General features: G+C 38.7%; 1 long non-coding RNA gene across 1 annotated transcript in view; it reads right to left on the bottom strand.

Annotated features, from left to right (window-relative positions):
• Positions 1–23,357, bottom strand: part of LOC103350774 (uncharacterized) — a 53,186-nt gene that overhangs the window by 5,341 nt on the left and 24,488 nt on the right. The window contains exon 3 of the long non-coding RNA XR_518671.4: positions 1–23,357. This exon is cut by the window's left edge and continues 5,341 nt beyond it. This is a non-coding gene — a long non-coding RNA (uncharacterized lncRNA).

Here is a 23,357-nt window from a genome sequence, read left to right as displayed (position 1 = left end):
CAGTAATCCATATTACATGTCAGATATGTTAAGCTGTGGTCAACTGTGTTCTTAAACTCACTGAAATACAGTGTATGTCTCAACATCTTAGAAGCTGTAAGTCCAGGAAACACATAAATGTCAAAGTACTTTCTTCATACATTTTAGTTTCTTTGTCATATTATTTTTGTCTAGGGGAGTCAAAAATCTACAACAGCAGAGTGAGTCCCACTAGGTCAAGAATGTGACACCAAACCCACTCACTGGGATCAGACAACAAGATGATGGTATGGGCTGCTCTATGGGTTCCACTGCTCAGAGAAGTATGAGCTTCATCTGTAAATCTGCTTCTTTACCCTCATAATGTATCTATCTCTGAAGAAGGAAGTACATTGTAAAATAATTCATTAGGTTCCTCTTCTTCCAAAGGGAAGATTCACTTATTTAGACTAATGAGTTTGTAGTAATCAACCAGAGGTACATTGTAAAATAATTCATTAGGTTCCTCTTCTTCCAAAGGGACGATTCACTTATTTAGACTAATGAGTTTGTAGTAATCAACCAAATTCCATAAAAGAGAATCTCCCTCCTTACCTTTCACACAGAACCACATGCCCAGCAAAAGCAAATGATCTTCTCTGCTCTCTGCCAAGAGTGAAATTAACTTACCTCACAGGAAATATCTGATTTTTTTCCAACCCAGCTTGCGGTTGAGTAGGTGTGTGTGTCTAATTCTAGTTCAATATTAATACTTCACTTACCCACAGTTATAAAAAGCCACTAATAACTCTATTATTAATAAAATGATACTTTGCTCTCTTAACTAGTATATTTTCTTACCTAAATATGATCGAGTCTCAGAAAGGAGTAAGCAGTACTATTTGCAGGCTCCCTAAAAGGAAGACTGGTACCTTGGCTGTGATGAGATGGCTGGCCTATGACCCAAAACAGAAAGGCTGATAAAGGTAATCTGCTCAGGATTGCACTGAGACATCCAATTCATCACGAACTCATCCTTCTCTCACCCTGCAAGACATTGTCATGGTCACAGCCCCAGTCTCCTTCCTTCGGAGTGTTATTTCTTATCTTTCAAGGAGGACCACTCCTTTCTTTTCACTCTTCTCTGGCTTCTCTTGGTTTTCTCCCATCAGAAATGCTGCCCAGAGCTTTATCTATAACCTGGGATGCACTTGGCTGCCCTCTTTTTGCCATCAGTCATCAGGGAAGCAATCCAAGTACTTGACCCAAATCAACCAGAGAGCAAGCAGCCACTGTCTATTGGAATGACAGAAAATTATCCTGGAGGCCTGCATACTGACTCGTGAACTCTATCAAATTAGAATCAGGAACTTTATCAATAAAAAACACACTCTACTTAGCTTGACCATATTCCCAGAAACCAACAAACTGGGAACAGAGACAGCTGTGGGAAGTGAGCATGCAGAGCAGACATTGGACTGCAATAATTCTGCCAGCCTTACACTCATTTTTTTCCTTGTATGCATTGGATATCAAAATAAATACACTGCAATGTATTCAGAAAAATTCAGCCACAATGTTCTCCTTCATTTTTTTTCACCCAAGAGAAAACATCTCCACATGGCCCACAGATTTTTGTTATTCCTTATTACTATCTGTAATAATTTTATTGGGTTTTTTCCTCCCTTGTATTTCCTGGGAGCACAATTTACCTATCAATTCCTGCTGCAAACAGATCTGTATAGGTATAATCTGGTGGCACATGGTCCTACCCACATTCCCTGTCTCTTGTTTTATGCCCCAGGAGCTTCTCCGATATGGGGACATTTGGAAGTGAGAAGAGTTGACCCCTTTGGTGCCACTGATGAATATTGCAGGATGAAATCAATTCCCTCCCTTTCAATCCTAGGGCACATAATTCTGAGGCACATCTACATGGGACCTTATCACCTAGAGGAAATTGTAAGTCCTATCCGCAAAGATCAGAGGAAGCATGAACTTCCCCAAAAGGACAGAATAATATTAAGGACTATTGAATTTGGATCCATGCAGAAGAAGATGGCTAAACCAGTTTGTACTACATCTTTGCAAGAAAAAAATTGCTAGCCACAAAGGAACAATTGTATACAACTCTCTAACATAAAGAGATGTTATAATCCCCAATTAGAAACACACAAAGCAGTTTAGAATTGAAAATGTGAGGCCGGCGCTGCAGCTCACTAGGCTAATCCTCCACCCTGCAGCGCTGGCACACCAGGTTCTAGTCCCGGTCAGGGCGCTGGATTCTGTCCCAGTTGCCCCTCTTCCAGGCCAGCTTTCTGCTGTGGCCCAGGAGTGCAGTGGAGGATGGCCCAAGTGCTTGGGCCCTGCACCCATGGGAGACCAGGAGAAGTACCTGGCTCCTGCCATCCGATCAGCGCGGTGCACCAGTGGCAGCGCGCTGGCCGCGGCAGCCATTGGAGGGTGAACCAATGGCAAAGGAAGACCTTTCTCTCCTCTCTCACTGTCCACTCTGCCTGCCAAAAAATAAAAAAAAAATTTTTAAAAAAATTGAAAATGTGTCTGTTCTCACTGAATTTAAATTATAACTAAGCAAATGTTAATCTCAGTCTGAATCTCCTTGTACTGACTTTAAAATATAATTTTGCAGTTGTTTAGAAGACTTAACAGTACTTTTAGAATGGAATCCCTTACAACATGCTAAATAGGCATAATAATTTGTGGTGATACAATTGTTTAGTGCAAGCATCTTGTTTTACAAAGCTTTCATTCTTTTCCAATCAAGATGGCCAAACTATCAAATGATGATAAACTATGTTCGCAGAAAAATAAGATTATACATTTGCAATTCATTTCCAAAACAATGTTGGTGGGGATAATGATAAGGTCCTGATCAAAAATGGACTAATCATGCCAAATTGTTGTTTTTCTCTGAGGCTGAACATGTAGTGAAGTAGTCAGTCTTCTATGAACCTCCAAAGGTAACATGTGAAGAAGTCCTAATCACACCGCTACCTTCAGTCATCCTTGCCTTAAGCATTAGGCAGTGAAAGAGTTGAAAAGGTGGGAATGTAAACTGGTCAAGCCACTATGGAAGTCAGTCTGGAGATTCCTCAGAAACCTGAAGATAACCCTACCGTTCGACCCAGCCATCCCACTCCTTGGAATTTACCCAAAGGAATTTAAATTGGCAAACAAAAAAGCGGTCTGCAGCCTAATGTTTATTGCAGCTCAATTCACAATAGCTAAGACCTGGAACCGACCTAAATGCCCATCAACGGTAGACTGGATAAAGAAATTATGGGATATGTACTCTTTAGAATACTATACAGCAGTAAGAAACAACGAAATCCAGTCATTTGCAACAAAATGGAGGAATCTGGAACACATCATGCTGAGTGAAATAAGCCAGTCCCAAAGGGACAAATACCATATGTTCTCCCTGATCGGTGACAACTGACTGAACACCAAAAAGGAAACCTCCTGAAGTGAAACGGACTCTATGGGAAACGGTGGCTTGATCAGCATAGCCCTGACTGTTAAGGAACAACTTAATACATTATCCCTCTTAGTAGTTTTTTTGTCTGCTCTACTTATTATGACTGGTTTAATTCTGTAATTAATACACAGTTATTCTTAAGTGTTAAAAATTAACTGAAATGTGATCCCTGTTAAACATAAGAGTGGGAATAAGAGAGGGAAGAGATGTATAATTTGGGACATGCTCAAGCTGACTTGCCCCAAATGGTAGAGTTAGAAACATACCAGGGGATTGCAATTCAATCCCATCAAGGTGGCATGTACCAATGCCATCTCACTAGTCCAAGTGATCAATTTCAGTTCACAATTGATCATAATGAAAGGACTAAGAGTCAAAGGGAGCACATAAACAAGTCTAGTACCTGCTAACACTAACCGATAGAATAAATAAAGGGGAGAGGGATCCAACATGGGAAGTGAGATACTCAGCAGACTCAAAGAATGGCAGATGTCCTAAATAGCACTCTGGCCTCAGAATCAGCCCTAAAGGCATTCAGATCTGGCTGAAAAGCCCATGAGAGTATTTCAGGCATGGAAAGCCAAGACACTCTGGCAAAAGATCTCTGCGAGTGAGATCCCAGTGGAAAGAAAGAACAGGTCTTCAAAGAAGGAGGCACCTTTCTCTGAAGGGAGGAGAGAACCTCCACTTTGACTATGACCTTGTCTAAACAAGATAAGAGTCGGAGAACTCAGAGGGCTTCCATAGCCTTGGAAACTCATGACTGGAGCATAGGGAGACTACTGATGCCATAGACAGGAGTGTCAATTGGTAAAGTCAACAACAGGAGTCACTGTGCACTTACTCCTCATGTAGTATCTCTGTCCTTAATGTGCTGTGTATTGAGATTTAATGCTATAACGAGTACTCAAACAATATATTTCACTTTGTGTTTTTATGGGGGTGCAAACTGTTGAAATCTTTACTTAATGCATACTAAACTGATCCTCTGTAAAAAAAAAAAAAAAAAAAAAAAAAGAAAGAAATTATCAACTCCCAACTTGACTCTCACTGGGATTAAACATGACAATAGGTCTGCTCTGATTTCATCATCATTAAAAAAAAAATCATCTATTATTTTTCACTTTATGTTTCTGTGTGAGAGCAAACTGTTGACATCCTTACTTAATGTATACTAAGCTGATCTTCTGTATATTAAGATAATCGAAAATGAATCTTGATGTGAATGGAAGGGGAGAGGGAGTGGGAAAGGGGAGGGTAGTGGGTGGGAGGGACGGTATGTGGGGGAAGCCATTGTAATCCATAAATCGTACTTTGGAAATTTATATTCATTAAATAAAAGTTAAAAAAAAAGAGTTGAAAAGGAATATAGGCCAGTCTAGCAGTCTGGCAACCAGCATCACTCAGGAAAAATATTTGGGTAGCTTCAAAGGCCACTTATTTTTCAGGAGACATATTTGGTTCACCTAGCAAAAGTATTTGAAGGGTTTTATAAGCACCAATTGGTATCATCTAGGAAGAAAAGGAGGAAACAGGTCTTGGTTGCTCAGTGTGAAGAGACTGATTACTTGAGAGTGACTTCTTTTGCCAATGACTAGTAGTCCTCAGAAGAGGAGAGACAGCAAATTCCCACTGTGGAGGGTTTTGCCAAGTGGGTTCTACCTCTTACCATTAAAGCATGAATTCTGCTCATTCATTTTTGTCTTTCAAATATTATATACTTACCTAAGCAAGCATCCTAGCAAAGAGTAATATAAATCACAGATATTAATAAAATCTGTGAAATCTTTTTTGTGCTCTTTACTAAGTTCAACAAAATTCATGTCAATATCAGAATGGACATTTACAAATTCCCAGAAAAGAGTCACTTCTTTTACTAAAGACAACATTGAAAATTCTGTTATAGTTAAACTGTTCCAATGTACTCTATCTACAACTCAATCCATTGCTTTCCTTTAGCAATAGTAAATTGTATTCACTCTGAAAGTTCAACATGTGTTATTGCATTGTGGGATGTTTCATACTTTTTGGATCAAGTAGGAAGGACCTGTAACTACTTAGTCTGAAACCAAACATTCTGCAATAATTTTGATAGTGTTTAGGTTTGAAGCTAGATCAGAGAAATCATTAAACTCAATTTAATTCAAACTATGACTAACATATTCATGAGAAACATCAGGTTTTAATTCAGTCAGAAGAAGCGACTGAAAGATTCTTCACTTCCTCGCCCCTCAAAGAAGTTTGATTTTGGTAAAAAAACTAAGATTATTTTTTAATTTAACTTTGCCAAACATTTAAAATCTGAAATATTTTTCAATGGGCAAAATAAACATCATACATATTTAGAAGAAAATGGAAAGAAGAGAGCTAGTTAGTGACAGAGTAGGGTCTTGATCAGTGTTTTACAAGCATAATCTAGGGATCCCTAGAAAGCTTCAAGACCCTTTCAGTGCACCTGTGAGGATAAAACATCTTTAAAACACTAAGATAGGGGCTGGTTATAAAAAAATAACACCTTGGCCTGAAGCACTTGCATCCCATATGGGCGCCCATTCATGTCTGGCTGCTCCACTTCCAATCCAGCTCTCTGCTGTGGCCTGGGAAAGCAGTAGACGATGGCCCAAGTCCTTGGGCCCCTGCACCCACATGGGAGACCCCGAGGAGGCTCCTGGCTCCTGGCTCCTGGCTTTGGATTGGCGCAGCTCTGGCCGTTGTGCCAATTGAGGAGTGAACCATCGGATGGAGGACCTCTTTCTCTCTGCCTCTCCTCTCTCTGTGTAACTGACTTTCAAATAAATAAATAAATCTTTAAAAAATTAAAACACTAAGATATTATTTGCATTTTTTGCCCTGACTCACCAAAACTGAATAGTAGAGTTGTGCAGAGTTCTGTGATGAGGAGTGATGTTAGCACTCTGATGGCAAATGTAATGTGTTGGGATTTTAAATTTTGTTTCAGTGTCTAGTAAAGAAAATGTCAATGATTATACCCAATACTTTTATAAAAACCTCTTTAGGGGCTCTAAATAATTTTTGAGAGCTTAAATGTGTCTTGAGAGAGAAAAGTTTGAAAAACATTATCTAGAATTCTGTCCAGTGGAATTTATCGCCAGGATGGAAATGTTCTATAAATCACACTATCTCACAAAATGGCCACTAAATGCATGTGATTTTGAGCACCTAAAATGTGACCAGTGCAAGGGGAAACTGGGGGCTGGGAGAGCATTGCTTTTATTTAATGTTTTTAAAGATTTATTTTTATTTTTATTTGAAAGACATAGTTACAGAGTGAGAAGGACAGACAGACAGAGAGAGAGAGATCTTCCATCCACTGGTTCACTCCCCAAATGGCCACAATGGCCAGGGCTGGTCCAGACAGAAGCCAGGAGCCAAGACTTGTTCCAGGTCTCCTACGTGGGTACAGAGGACCAAGCACTTGGGGCATCTTCCACTGCCTTCCCAGGTACATTAGCAGGGAACTGGATTGGAAGTGGAGCAGCCAGAATTGGACCCAGTACCCATATGGGATGCTGGCAACACAGGTGGCAGCCCCACCCCCTATGCTACAATGCCAGCTCTTGCTTTTATTTAACTTAAATGTAAAGATAAATTGCCACTTAGGTCATGTCCACCACCTTAACCAGTGCAGACCCAGACCTTCAGTGCTCTGACTTCTAGTTTACTTGTTTCCCAATGTTTTGCGCAAGTTTGTTTACAGTTAGTAAGAGAATTTTCTTTTGTTAGCTATTACATTCTTGGCTGGGTTTGTGTGGGGTGTGAGGGAGGTGTTTCAACCACAAACATGCATCAAAATAATTATCATGCATAGTTCGGAAGTATGAATAAGTTCCAGATCAAACCCTTAACTCAAAAAAATACCCTTGTAATTACCGATTTGAGAATTATAGAGTCCAGAAGAATGCTGATCACGCCTCATCCTGAATTAACTTCATTGACTTTGGACAATCATTTTTAAATTATAAACCATGTTACAGGCCTTTGTTTCTGTTGCAGATATGTAGAGAAAAAAACTTAAGTGCTGCAGTGATGTAGGGAGGTTGCTGCCTGTTCAGACATGTTGTCACTCAACTAGCCTGCCTTAATATTGTCATCATTCACTACAATCTAGATCTCAATTGATAGAACTCATATATTTCTCAGTTAGTAGAGCTATGTGGATATTATGCTCCTGACTTTTGTTAACTATACTCCCATGATATATAGAAGCACAGAGGAAAGTCCCAACTTCAAAATATAAACTTTGAAATGTGTGACCTAGGCTAAGTTACAGAACCTCTCTAATTATATTTACTTAGTAAAATAAGATAATACCATTATTAGTGATTTTTCCATATATTCTTGAATATTTAAATAAATAATGCTTGTAAGACAGTACAGTACAACTCCTGAAGTATTTAGCTAACGGTAGTTATTGCTATTCTTCTTATTATTATTACTTGTATTATTATCAGCTATGTTTACTTAGCATGTACTTATTGTTCCAGATAGTGTATTTATGAATGTGAATAAGCAAATGTAATCCCTGTCCTTATGCACATAGAGTTTCTGATTAGTATGGGAGAGAGACAGTCACAAATATAAGCAAGAGTTATAAATAATGCAGAGCTTTATTCAACAGCTGAGCCTCAACATAGGCCATAATAAGGAAAATGGTTTAGACTGAAAGAATAGAAAATGTCTCTCTGAACAAAGAATATTTAAGCTGAAACTTACAATCCCATTAGGGCTTACTTCTTGTATAAATGTGTTTGGGAGTGTGTTGATTGGAGTATTGGTTAGTAAATAGAACCTTCATTTAAACAACTAGGCAACATAGGAGTTTATTTCTCTATTATTTTCTATTATCTAAAACTTCTGTGTAAGTAGGCAGTTTCTATAAAGCTAGCCAGGGACCCAAAGTAGAAGGAGGCTCTACCATCCAGCTCTGTGACTTCTACAATTGTTCCATCATCATTTCCAGTCAGAAGGAAGGAAAGGAAGATGGACATTTAGAAAGAACTTTTTTGAACAGTTGACTTAAAAGTTGTACTTCACAGTGGCTCAGCTGGGTGTGCAGACATGTTACCCTTGAACTGGCCTGCCTTGGTGTTGTCATCATTCACTATGATCTGAATTTCAGATCACTGCACTCTTGTCTGAAAAGTTCATGCAATACAGAAATTATACATTTATATATTTGAGTATAATTCATCTATATAATATATAATTTTTATTTATTCTGAGAGTTAATTTAACTCAACAGTTAGATCTATTCTCCTCTCAAAGCTAAAAACATGCACAATATATAATCAATCACCCTTAAAATCCTTGGTGCAGCAATGCTTATTGAATGTCAATCGCCTGCATTGAATGCCAGACCATGAGTATGGTCATGACCTCAAGAGATTCATGGTCTTGTCTGGGTGAGAGAGGAATAACCATCAAAGCATAATGCAAAATACAGTGAAATAGGTGACATTATGTAGATATAAATAAATGCAGAAAATAAGGGCTGTTTTACACACAGAGAACAAGGAAAGCTTTGTGGTAAGATAACCATATGAGACAACATGAACATTGACTTGGAGTCTAAAAGACAAATAAAAGTCTTTCAGTCACAGAAAAATCACAAATAGCTAAGTGTGCTTGACTAGTTTAGAGCTGGCAAGTTATCTAGAAGACATGGAATCAACAAAAGGAGAAATGAAAATAGAATATGAAAAGAAAGCCAAATTGTGAAGACCTTTGAATGTCATTCAACATACATTTTAACACACATTTGAGTTTGTTTCATAAATAATGGGAAATTATTGCAGGTGCTTGGGGGAGTGTACAGGACTCTGAGTTTCAGGAAGAGAGTTCTGATGGCAACATAAATGGTAAAAGGCAGCTGAACTCAGCGAGCTCAGATGCATAATCTCTAGAGTGATTCCCATCACCCCTCTTGACTCCCGTGTGATATTGATGACACAGGATTTACCCACTCTTTGCTTTATTTTCCCTGTAAAATAGGGATGATAATTTTCTCTGTAAAATAGGGATGATAATGATAGCCACATCATATGTTTGTTGTGAGGATTATATTAAATCATCATGTCAAGGGTGTAGAACAGAACATGACATTCAAAAAGCATTCAGATATATTTTTATATGCAAGAGTACTTTAAAAAGTTCATGGAAAGTGGCTTAAAACAAGTTTATCTTGGAACAAAAATAGTTTTTAAAGTATGCATTTTTATAATACACATTTTCCATGACTGTTTTGGAGACTGCTCAGACATAAACACACACACACATACACACACACACGTACACACACACATCTGCCTTGTAGAAAAATGAAAACAAAGGAAGAAAATCTAGTTTGTGCTAAGCCAATAAACAACACTTGGGGGTTGGAGTGAGAGATTTAATGATCCAATCCCAGGTAAATTTCTTTAATCTAAGTCTCTTTTTCCTCCTGTATAAATTAGAAATAATAGTGGTACAAATTTTACAGAGTCATAAGGGACCAAATTAGATATTGCATGCCTAGTACTCACAAAGCAGAAGTTGTCAGTTCTATAATTTTTCAACTCTGGATTAACCCCTTGACTTTGCCATACAACTGACAGTGTAAAGAGCACAACCTTTGCTAACAAGTAAAACTGAAATGAATTCTAGTTCTGCCATTTAAGGAAGAGAGAATTTGGGCTGTTTTCTAAATTAGAACACAGAGAGTTACAATACTTACTGCCTTTAAAGGTTGCTGTGAAGATTATAGGAAATAATTTATATAAGGTAACTAAACTGGCACATAGCAAATGCATAGATGTCAAATCCTCCATAGTTTCCTCTAACCCTCTAACACCCATTTGAGAGATGAAAACTTAGTTGAGATTTGTCCAGCCTCTCCAAGATTGGAGGGAAGCCTACTTCCTTTGGAAACAGAAGACTAAACACTATTTTGAATCATGAGTTGTGGGTTCAGAAAGAGAATGGCAAAAGTAGAGCCAATCTAATCCAACCCTTCACTTGCTAGGTCTCTTGCCAGCTAATGGCTAATCAAAATTAGCCATAGACTGCTAAAGGGTTAGTGAGCCATGGTGCAATGTTATCAACTGGCGAAAACATGGAAGAGTAAGGAGAGAGGAATGGTCCATGGAGAGGGCAGCTAGAAGTTAAAAATATGAGATGATAATAACAAGTCTGAGCAGGTGATAATACATGTATTAATTTGGAAAGGGAGTTTTTTATTGTTCACATGAAAACATACAGAAAAGGACCATGTAAGTGAATAAGCTTTATTTATACTGGGAGTCTCAACGATACAATAGTTAAGAAAGCTGGTTTAGAAATAGTGGTTGTTGAGTTCAAACTACAACCTTATCACTTGTGAGCTGATAGCCTTGGGTGAACTATTTACAATTTCTCAGCCACCATTTCCTCAATAGTTCCTAAGTCATTACATTAATGCAATGATTAAATAGATTTATAATCCATACAAAGCATATAAAAGAAATTCCTGGCATATAGAGTTATAAAATGTTGGCTATTGTAATTGCACTGTGAGCTTTAAGCTGTCAACACAACACAAAACAATGAAACTGGAGGTAATTACATATCTTTTCTATCTACAGCAGATTCCAAGGCAAGCCAGGCATCTCCTGGCAGCATGAATTCCTTATGTTTATCTCTTACAGAATTTACATTAAATGACTTTCTGACTAGATTCCAGTATCTTTTCCCAATTCTTTTTAATTATATTTAACTCCTCAGCTTATAATAAGTGACATATGTGGGTTTCTTAAGAAACTACTCTGAACGATTTGTATCCGGTGACTTGTTTCTCAAGTATCCTCAGACTTGGTCATCACTCAGCTCTTCTCAAGTTATTGTCCAGTGATAACACTTGTCAACTCATGTGGGAATTGCTGCCTCTCCTCCTTACTCTAATATAGATAATAATCTGTGAGCAAACAAGCCCCTTTCCACCTTCTAGCTTTGAGATAGAATTCTCTTTCCCTGAAAAGGGTCCTCCTGCCCTCTGCTTAACATTCACTATGCCCCTACTTCTTGCGTAGAGCTGTGCTGTGCATGCTGGGTATGGTTTTCCTTTTCAGCAGTTTAACGTTTAACCAAATAATCAAGTCTCCTATTGACAAAGATTCTTTGCTTGACCAAATTTTAGTCAGGCTTCTGAACCTCCTCTTAGGTCCATTTGTGCCCTTCCTTATAAAATTTGGGTTTAGTAAAGATCCTTGCTAGGCACTTTAGCAAGTATCTCACTGACCTCTCTGATACTCTTGCTTTTTGATACCAACTTGCTCATCTTCTACCAACTCCTAATAATGTTTGATCACCTTGCTCATCCTCCACCATCTCCCAGTGATGTCCTATCACTTTGGTCTGTCTTCACAAAGAACCAAGTAAGATCACCTTAACTAGAATCTCCATATCCCTGGAATTTCCTGTAAGTAATTGTCCATCTATTGGGCCCCTACCCTGCTCCTAGTCCATGCTCACTAGTCCATGTTGTTCAGAGTTGAGCCCAATCTCTTTCTCTTCCTATAAAATCCCATTGCCAAATGTCACTGAGCAATGTTTTTCTTTAACAACATGCATGAACCAATTAGGAATAGAGTCCTGACAATTAGAAGAACAAGGAAGATAGTATTGTAAACACAGTGCATGCACCCATCAGAGGAGCTATGATAGACATATATTCCTTTCTGGGAACTGAAGTCACTATAGCTGGGAAAGGGAGGAGACAGCAAGGAAATACTTCTGTTGGCCAGATGACTGTTGGGCCAGACTACGGCTAGGTGAAATATAGTTCTTGATTTATTGAAGTCCCTGTTTGCTACACAATGCATTTCCCTGTCTGGGAAAATGATAAATGGCCCTTTGCCTCCCACATACTTTATAGAGAGTGACTTAATCCTCCAAATAGCTGAACCACTGTACATGGAGGCTTAACCCACTATGCCACAGAGCTGGCCCATGTTTCAGTTAATTCTTGTGTCTTGATTCTCTGTACCTGAAATATCCTTTCACGTCTATTGTGTTCCCTAACCACTTGTGCCACAGCTAGGAGATTTCCTTTGCTAAGAAGTTTCACTAATAATTAAATATAAGGTTTTTTAAAGATTTATTTAATTATTTGAAAGACAGAGTTACAGAGAGAGGAAGAGAGAAAAGGATAGAGGGGGGGAAGGAGAGAGAAGGATAGAGAGAGGGGGAAGGAGAGAGAATGAGAAAGAGAGAGCGAGCGAGCTTTCAACTGCTGGTTCACTCCCCAAATGGCTACAATGGCCAGGGTTGAGCCAGGTCAAAACCAGGAGCCAGGAACTTCATCTGGGTCTCCCACATGTGTGGCAGGGGCTCAAGCACTTTTCAGGGCACATTGGCAAGGAGCTGGATTGGAAGTGGAGGAGCCATGATGAATTGGTGCCCATATGGAATGCAGGCGTCACAGGTGGTGACTTAAGGTGCTATGCCACAATGCTGGCCCCTAGAGATAATTTTTAAAGTGTTTTTGAAAAGATTCTGTATCTGTTGAAGTGAAATGGACACTACGAGAAACAGTGACTTGATCAGCTCTTGTCCTGACTGTTGATGTACAATCTAATACTTTATCCATTTTAGTATTTTCTCTTTGTTTTGTTCTAGTACTATTGGTTGAACTCTGTGATTAACACACAATTATTCTTAGGTGTTTAAATTTTAACTGAAAAGTGATCCCTGTTAAATATAAGAGTGGGAATAAGAGAGGGAGGAGATGTACAATTTGGGACATGCTCAATCTGACTTGCCCCAAATAGTGGAGTTAGAATCATGCCAAGGGATCCCAATACAATCCCATCAAGGTGGCATGTACCAATGGCATCTCACTAGTCCAAGTGATCAATTTCAGTTCACAATTGATCACACTGATAGGTCTAAGAGTCAAAGATCACACAAACAAGACTAGTGTCTGCTAACACTAGCTGATAGAATCAAAAAGGGAGATAATGATCCATCATGGGAAGCGGGATACACAGCAGACTCATAGAATGGCAGATGTCCTAAATAGCACTCTGGCCTCAGAATCAGCCCTTAAGGCATTCGGATATGGCTGAAGAGCCCATGAGAGTATTTTAGGCATGGAAAGCCTAGACACCCTGGGGGGAAAAAAAAAAAAACCTAAATGGAAGATCTCTGCGAGTGAGATCCCAGTAGAAAGAATGGGGCCATCAAAGAAGGAGGTACCTTTCTCTGAAGGGAGGAGAGAACTTCCACTTTGACTATGACCCTGTCGGAATAAGATCGAACTTGGAGAACTCAAAAGGCTTCCATAGCCTTGGCAACTCATGACTAGAGACTAGGGAGATTACTGATGCCATAAACAAGAGTGCCAAATTGTTATGTCAACAACAGGAGTCACTGTGTACTTACTTCTCATGTGGGATCTGTCCTTAGTGTGTTGTCCAATATGAAGTAATGCTATAACTAGTACTGAAACAGTATTTTACAATTTGTGTTTCTGTGTGGGTGCAAACTGATGAAATCTTTACTTAATATATACCGAATCGATCTTCTGTATATAAAGAGAATTGAAAATGAATCTTGATGTGAATGGAACGGGAGAGGGAGCGGGAGATGGGAGGGGTGTGAGTGGGAGGGAAATTATGGGGGGGGAGCTATTGCAATCCATTAACTGTACTTTGGAAATTTATATTTACTAAATACAAAATAAATTTAAAAAAAAAAAAGAAAAGATTCTGTATCCCTTTTTCCCTGGTTCCAAAAATCTGTCAACATGTACTTGACAGAGTGAATTTTCTTTTTGTAGAAAGTAGATAATTTAAGAGAGCTCAATTCTACTTCCCCGATCCCTGTTTCCAGTGTGTCATCTAAACATGAAGTGATCATGGGTAATACTGTTGGTCTTTCATGGGCTTCTGAAGCTCCCAGAGTTGTCTTTGCAACTCACTGAGCATTCCTACTCTTTGTTAGAAAATCAAGATTTATTTGCTGGCCAACTAACTTCTCTCAAAATTACCTCTGTTTACAATGAAGATATAGTACCAAGAATGCAATTGGAAAGTGGAGCTCCCTTCTTCACAGTGAACTTAAATGTCGAATTATAATCAGTGGTTGGCTGAAAAGTATCTGAGTCCTATTTATATCCAGGATCTTTGGTTCTTCTCAAGTGAAGTCTTTGACATATTTTGTGACCTGGGCCTAGGCATATTGTGTTATTCAAAGATTCTAAGTAAAAGCTGATCTCAGAGCCTAGCAACAAGAAGCAGAGCAGCCAGGGGATGTGAGACACTCAACTGGACTTAAATAGGTTTGGATGGGGGTGGGGGAGATGGCATGAAGGAAGGAAAGGAGGGATGGAGGGAGGTAAAGAAAGAAAGAATTGAAGGATGGGAGGGAGGAAGGGAGAGAAGGAGGAGGGAGGGAAGAAAGGGAAGGAGGGAGGGAAGAAAGATAGGAAGGAGTGGAGGATGGAAGGAAGAAAGGTAGGTAGGAAGGGAAGTCGGAAGGGAGGGAGGGAGGATAGAAAGAAGGCAGTTGGAACGAGGGAAGGAGCTTTCAGCACTTAGAGAAGCTTGGAAAGCAAAATGTTTAGCTTGAACCAGGTGGTAGTAGCCAGGATCCAATAATATTGTGACGTAGAAGGAATGCAAGTGCCTGGAGGAGAAAGACTGGAAGGAAGCAAGAGGAGCCAGACTCTGACTGAGCGTAGTAGCAGCACAGACAAAGCCCTGCTTTGAGAAAGCACTAAAGAACACAAAGCCTGCACTCCTTGAGTGCAGAACGTTTGACTTGGGAGAAAACACAGTGCAAAATTGAAAACATTACGCTAGCCTGTTAAACTAATACCAGCTGACTGCTATTTGGAGACTAATTTGTCCTTTATGTAATTAGAAATTAGGAACTCTTCTGGGAGTAAAAGCCACTACAAAAGAGTAAATAAGGGATCAATAGGCAGAAAGAACAGAGACAATGTCTCAGGGGATGCAAAGCAAGCTGGGGCTCTCACATAACTTACATACTTGGCACAGGAATTACACTTCTAGGTGTATCTTAAAAGATGCAAAGTAGCAGGGTATAAAATCAATGCACAAAAATCAACAGCCTTTGTATACACAGGCAATGCCATGGCTGAGAAAGAACTTCTAAGATCAATCCCATTCACAATAGCTACAAAAACAATCAAATACCTTGGAATAAACTTAACCAAGGACGTTAAAGATCTCTACGATGAAAATTACAAAACCTTAAAGAAAGAAATAGAAGAGGATACCAAGAAATGGAAAAATCTTCCATGCTCATGGATTGGAAGAATCAATATCATCAAAATGTCCATTCTCCCAAAAGCAATTTATAGATTCAATGCAATACCAATCAAGATAACGAAGACCTTCTTCTCAGATCTGGAAAAAATGGTGCTGAAATTTATATGGAGGCACAAGAGACCTCGAATAGCTAAAGCAATCTTGTACAACAAAAACAAAGCCGGAGGCATCACAATACCCGATTTCAGGACATACTACAGGGCAGTTGTAATCAAAACAGCATGGTACTGGTACAGAAACAGATGGATAGATCAATGGAACAGAATTGAAACACCAGAAATCAATCCAAATATCTATAGCCAACTCATATTTGATCAAGGATCCAAAACCAATCCCTGGAGTAAGGACAGTCTATTCAATAAATGGTGCTGGGAAAACTGGATTTCCACGTGCAGAACCATGAAGCAAGATCCCTACCTTTCACCTTACACAAAAATTCACTCAACATGGATTAAAGACCTAAATCTATGACCTGACACCATCAAATTATTAGAGAGCATTGGAAAAACCCTGAAAGATATAGGTACCGGCAATGACTTCTTGGAAAACACCCCAGAAGCACAGGCAGTCAAAGCCAAAATTAACATTTGGGATTACATCAAATTGAGAAGTTTCTGTACTGCAAAAGAAACAGTCAGGAAAGTGAAGAGACTACCGACAGAATGGGAAAATATATTTGCAAACTATGCAACTGATAAAGGGTTGATAACCAGAACCTACAAAGAAATCAAGAAACTCCACAACATCAAAACAAATAACCCACTTTAGAGATGGGCCAAGGACCTCAATAGACATTTTTCAAAAAAGGAAATCCAAATGGCCAACAGGCACATGAAAAAATGTTCAAGATCACTAGCAATCAGGGAAATGCAAATCAAAACCACAATGAGGTTTCACCTCACCCCTGTTAGAATGGCTCACATTCAGAAATCTACCAACAATAGATGCTGGCAAGGATGTGGGGAAAAAGGGACACTAACCCACTGTTGGTGGGAATGCAAATTGGTTAAGCCACTATGGAAGTTAGTTTGGAGATTCCTCAGAAACCTGAATATAACCCTACCATTCAACCCAGCCATCCCACTACTTGGAATTTACCCAAAGGAAATTAAATTGGCAAACAAACAAGCTGTCTGCACATTAATGTTTATTGCAGCTCAATTCACAATAGCTAAGACCTGGAACCAACCCAAATGCCCATCAAGAGTAGACTGGATAAAGAAATTATGGGACATGTACTCTATAGAATACTATACAGCAGTCAAAAACAACGAAACCCAGTCATTTGCAACAAGATGCAGGAATTTGGAAAACATCCTGCTGAGTGAATTAAGCCAGTCCCAAAGGGACAAATATCATATGTTCTCCCTGATCGGCAACAACTAACTGAGCACCAAGGGGGAAACTTGTTGAAATGAAATGGACACTATGAGAAACAGTGACTTGATCAGCTCTTGTCCTGACGGTTGATGTACAATGTAATACTTTATCCATTTTAGTATTTTTTTCTAATACCATTGGTTGAACTCTGTAATTAACACACAATTATTCTTAGGTGTTTAAATTTTAACTGAAAAAGTGATCCCTGTTAGGAATTTGGAAAACATTATGCTGAGTGTAATAAGCCAATCCCAAAGGGTTAAATACCACTTGTTCTCCTTGATAGGTGACAACTAACTGAGCACCAAAAAGGAAACCTGTTAAAGTGAAATGAACACTATGAGAAACGGTGACTTGATCAGCCCTCACCCTGACTGTTGATGAGCAACTTGATATGTTATCCCTCTTAGTAATTTTTTTTTGTTTGTTCTACTTAATACTTTTGGTTGAATACTGTAATCAATACACAATTCTTCTTAAGTGCTGAAAGTTAACTGAAAAGTGATCACTGTTAAATATAAGAGTGGGAATAAGAGAGGGAAGAGATGTGCAATTCGGGACATGCTCAAGCTGACTTACCTCAAACGGTAGAGTTAGAAACATACCAGGGGATTCCAATTCAATCCCATCAAAGTGGCATGTACCAATGCCATCTCACTAGTCCCAGTGATCAATTTCTGTTCACAATTGATCATAATGATAGGACTAAGAACCAAAGGGATCACATAAACAAATCTAGTGTCTGCAAATACTAGCTGATAGAATCAAAAAGGGAGAGAATGATCCAACATGGGAAATGAGATACACAGCAGACCCATAGAATGGCAGATGTCCTAAACAACACTCTGACCTCAGAATCAGCCCTTAAGGCACGCAGATCCGGCTGAAAAGCCCATGAGAGTATTTCAGGCATGGAAAGCCAAGACACTCTGGCGAAATTAAAAAAAAAAAAAAAACTAAATGAAAGATCTCCACGAGTGAGATCCCAGTGGAAAGAACGGGTCATCAAAGAAGGAGGTACCTTTCTCTGAAGGGAGGAGAGAACTTCCACTTTGACCATGGCCTTGTCTAAATATGATCAGAGTCGGTGAACTCAGGGGGCTTCCATAGCCTTGGCAGTTCATGACAAGAGCCTAGGGTGATTACTGATGCCATAAACAAGAGTGTCAAATTGTTATGTCAACAACAGGAGTCACTGTGCACTTACTCCTCATGTAGGATCTTTGTCCTTAGTGTGCTGTACATTGAGATTTAATGCTATAACTAGTACTCAAATGGTATTTTTCACTTTATGTTTCTGTGTGGGAGCAAACTGTTGAAATCTTTACTTAATGTATGCTAAACTGGTCTTCTGTATATAAAGAGAAACGAAAATGAATCTTGATGTGAATGTAAGGGGAGAGGGAGTGGGAAAGGGGAGGGTTGCGGGTGGGAGGGACATTGTGGGGGGGAAGCCATTGTAATCCATAAGCTGTACTTTGGAAATTTATATTCATTAAATAAAAGTTTAAAAAAATATGAATAATTCTGTAAAAGATTTTAAACACAAATATGTTAGTGCAGTCTTTTTGTGGTAAAACATATGAGAGCAACTGATAGTCCTAAAAAGCTGGATGCAAGTGCCATATACCATAAAAAGGAAATCCTAACATTCAAACAATTTAAAATATTTTAAGTTATGCAAATGTAGTGAGTGAAAATATGAACTTTGTGCTGGTACAATATTGTCTCTGTGTGGAATAGTTTGAAACTACAGACTATGGCTACCTCTTAACGATGCAATTATGGGTGATATTTATTTCCTCAATCATTTTACAGATTTTCTAAAGAGTATGGAAAGTAGTATAATATAGAGCTGAACCAAAAAAACAAAAAGGTCTGTTCGGCTGTCTGGCTTCGCATTTTTACTTTCTTTATGATCTTGTATATTTTGCTAGCTTTATGATCCTAATCCTGCACATTTTATTCAAATTCTTTGGGATTTAGTTTATTTGTGTAAACAGGATATTAGGAATATGTATGTCACAGGACTGTTCTAAAGATTAAATGAAATAATGTAAAATGCTTAGAACTGTGCTGACTGTAGTTAACCATTTGAAACATTTTAGTCAATCATTACTTCCATAAAATGAAGTCTATGTGGAGGCCAGTGCCGTGGCGTAGCTGGTAAAGCCATAGTTCAAGTCCCTGCAGCTCCACATCCGGTCCAGCTCTCTGCTATGGCCTATGAAAGCAGTAGAAGATGGCCCAAGCCCTTGGGCCCCTGTACCCATGTGGAAGACCCAAAAGAAACTCCTGGCTTAGATCAGCTCAGCTCCAGCCGTTGCGGCCATTTGGGGAGTGAACCAGTGGGTGGAAGACCTCTCTCTCTCTCTCTCTCTCTCTCTCTTTCTCTCTGCCTCTGCCTCTCTGTAACTCTGCCTTTCAAATAAAATAAATCTTTTAAATACACAGATAGGGGTGTTGTTGGTGAAGAGATCACAGTCTGGAGAGACTAGACTAAAATAAATAGTTAAAAAATAGAGATTAAAATAAATCTTTTAAAAAATTGAAGTATATGTGATAGGTGTTCATATAAATGTTTATATTCTAAAGCAATAAAAACAAATACAGCTACACATTTAATAAGCTGTTCAGCATTGATAGAAATCCAGTATAATCACATCGGTTTACTTTAAGGCAGGTATGGGGGAAGAAACTGATGAAGGGGACATTAGGCAAGGAGATGGGAATAAGCACAGTCCGTGAAAAGCAAGCCTCTTCACCATACTTCATGTTTCCTCTTTCTTTATGGGTCACACTTGTTTAATTCTCTCCAGGTTGCTTAGTACTTTGGCATGAATGTAGATTATTAATTATGCACAGTAAGTGTCACAGGACACACCCAGACATGTGGAGTTTTCTGTAAACTATTGAATTTGAGAAGCAAAGTGCTCAGTTGTGTTTTTTCCATTCGTTAAGGCCCACAAATTCATCTCCTCTACAGGCTGGCTGGAGAAAAGGAGGTATGTTAGGAAAGTGCATTGAATTGACTGTGTATGTGTTTCTAGTTCTCTACAAGTTAAAGCAAGTTTTTATTTCAATGTCTTTGCCCTACAGGGTAAGTCCCAAGAGAATCCCACAAAAAATAGAACTGGAGAACTAAGTAGTTTAACCCAAGTTTCCATAGCGATCTAAACCCTTGGGACTATGTGATTTAGTCAAAAAGTGTAGCATGAATTTTAGCTCTGGATTTGCTAGAGCTAAAATTGGACGAATCAGTGAATTTCTGAATGTTAAACTTGCCATCTAGAAATCAGTCCTCTAGAGAGTGGGAGGATTCAATGAAATGTTACTTGGGATAAAATAGTGATGTATAGTAGGCATCCAGTAAGGGGTGGCTGCTACTGCATAACAAGTAAAGAACAAAGGGAAGAGGGTAGTTTTCCCAGTGATGACAGGGGCTGATAACAGCCAACAGCTAATGTGTCAAGCCCTATTTTGAGCAATTTGTGTATAATAATGCAGCCTTCAGAATTGGGGCAGGTTATTTCCGCAACTTCAGAAAGAAAGAAACTACTAAACGTGAAATTTAATTTGGAGTCATTTTGGAGTTCCTTGAAACCCTATTAGTATCCATGTTATAAATTGCCTCTCTTTTCTCTTTCTATACTGTGATCTCTTCACCAACAAAACCCCTATCTGTGTATTCTCAGGTTTGCCTAATTTATATGCAATAAATTCATTCTGAAGAGAAACCCTCTGTCTTAGTGGATGTAGAAATTAGGACCACACCAAATGGCTAAAATCATTTCATTTAAAACTTATTATGTGACTACAAAGGAATGTATTGATTATATCTTTATTCTTTAAAATACCTATTCTCACAAAGAAAGAGCAGAGTTTAATAGCAAGTATCAGGACCATCCATTAGTTTTGTGTTGAGTATTAACTTAATACAGATTTTACATTGAGTATTTTGGATTTTGTTGCCACTTTTGGATCTCAGCTGCTGATTTAGTGTTTTCATAGCTTCCACTATGTCCCTTATGACCGCAGAATCAACAACATAGTCCATACCTTTCATTTGGTTTTGCTCAAGACTTCTGTCCACATAATAAATCAAATCAAATTCATAGAAAACCACTAAATAATAGAAACAATCATGGGAGGGCCACAGTTTGAGGAGTTTGGTTAACAATCCACAAGCATGTCTAGAATCAAACACAGAGCAGTCAGTGCATATGCATACTAGGAAAGGTCATCACATTAAGTTATTTTCTGTATTAGGAAATCAAAAAAAAACCACAAGTGTTCAAGAGTGCTTAAGGTCATTGTAAGAAATCTGTTTTAATCACTCTAAGGCTCCTTTAAATGGCATTTCTTTTTTTTTTTTTTTTTTTTTTTTTTTTTTTTTTTTTTTTTTTTGACAGGCAGAGTGGACAGTGAGAGAGAGAGACAGAGAGAAAGGTCTTCCTTTTGCCGTTGATTCACCCTCCAATGGCCGCCGCGGCCGGCGCGCCGCGGCCGGCGCACTGCGGCCGGCGCACCGCGCTGATCCGATGGCAGGAGCCAGGAGCCAGGTGCTTTTCCTGGTCTCCCATGGGGTACAGGGCCCAAGCACCTGGGCCATCCTCCACTGCACTCCCTGGCCACAGCAGAGGGCTGGCCTGGAAGAGGGGCAACCGGGACAGAATCCGGCGCCCCAACCGGGACTAGAACCCGGTGTGGCAGCGCCGCTAGGCGGAGGATTAGCCTAGTGAGCCGCGGCGCCGGCTAAATGGCATTTCTAAACACAATTGCCCTAAGAGGAAGAGTCAGGGATTAAGTGACTCTTGTGCAATGTATTTTCTAATTATGTGAATATTTTTTAAAATGTCACCTTGACATGACTTTAAGCCATTTATATGTAAGTGATTTGTGGATTAAGGCATTTAACTTTTTGAGCTAATCATTTTCTAGGCTTATAAGAATGCTTTGTTCAGAAAAATATGCTGATACTCAAATATTGAGTAATCAGAAAAGCCTATACTTTTATTTATACTTTTACTTGTCGGTAATATAAGATGACCTTCATTTAATGGTGCAACTACCTATGCTAATGGTTGCCAATAAGCATCTCATTTGAAATAACTATCCAATCTTGCTTAGGGAACAATTTTTATAGCTATTTGTAGAAACTAGCAATGTTTAGTTCTCTTTATTTTTTGCAAGACTGTTTTAGGAATCTAATGTAACTGAAATAAACAGAAGTCAACATTTGTTATATTAGATTTCTGTGCCATACTAGAAAGATGAGGATTAAGGAGACTGAGACTCCATAAGATTTGTTACACATTTCATGGCAAGATGCTCCATAAATAATGCATCATCTTCCCAAGGAATCAAAAGAAGAGGCTACTCAAGTAGGAACATTATTTTTTATAGAACATCAACTTTGTATTCTAAGTTGAATTAGAAATAGTGAAATTTAAACATCTTTCTTGACCAAGACAACAAGAAAAGATGACAAAGGGAAATCAAGGTACTCTACACACTGCATTTTTGTATGTTTGTTTGTGTGTGTGTGTGTGTGTATGTGCAATGATTATGATTTGTAGAAGATAGCTAGAAGGAATTCAAGTACACTAATAAGGATATAAGTACTTATAAACACAATGACTTCTAGAATAGGAGTACTAGTTTCCTGATAGTCTAATGATAAATATCCATCTGCTAGTAAATAAAGAGGAAAATGCAAAAAGAAAAGAAAAAACCCTGCTACTGAAAGGTTGCACAAAGATAGATTCAAAACCTACTTTGGGAGGGAGGAGTCTACCTCTATTCTTGGGAGCAAAATCATGTAGAATCTTAGCCAGATAGAAGTTTAAAAATAGGGAATATACTCTGCAAAGGCTTCTTTTTAAAGAATATTCATTAAGAATTTGATTTTTTAGAAAATTGAGTTTTCTAAAATGGATAACCTATGGCTTTCTGGGATTTTCAAAATATGGTATCAATCATAGTCTGGCAATGAGCAGATCATTTGTCAGGACTTCTGGGAGAAGAGCATGATTTTGTAGACAGAATTCTCAGGCACCATGGGTAAAATAAATGATAATGTGAAGAGTCAAGCCAAAAAGAATTTCCTCACAGAAGGACTCCACATGACTTCATAGTTGCTGGTGGCTGCGGACCCTCACTCCTTCTTACTTCCTGAGATATGAGCATCC

The sequence above is a fragment of the Oryctolagus cuniculus genome, chromosome 8 (assembly GCF_964237555.1).
Source record: "Oryctolagus cuniculus chromosome 8, mOryCun1.1, whole genome shotgun sequence".
Classification (NCBI taxonomy): domain Eukaryota; kingdom Metazoa; phylum Chordata; class Mammalia; order Lagomorpha; family Leporidae; genus Oryctolagus; species Oryctolagus cuniculus.
The sequence above is the reverse complement of the archived record's forward strand: the minus strand, read 5'-3'. Positions and strand labels throughout refer to the sequence as shown.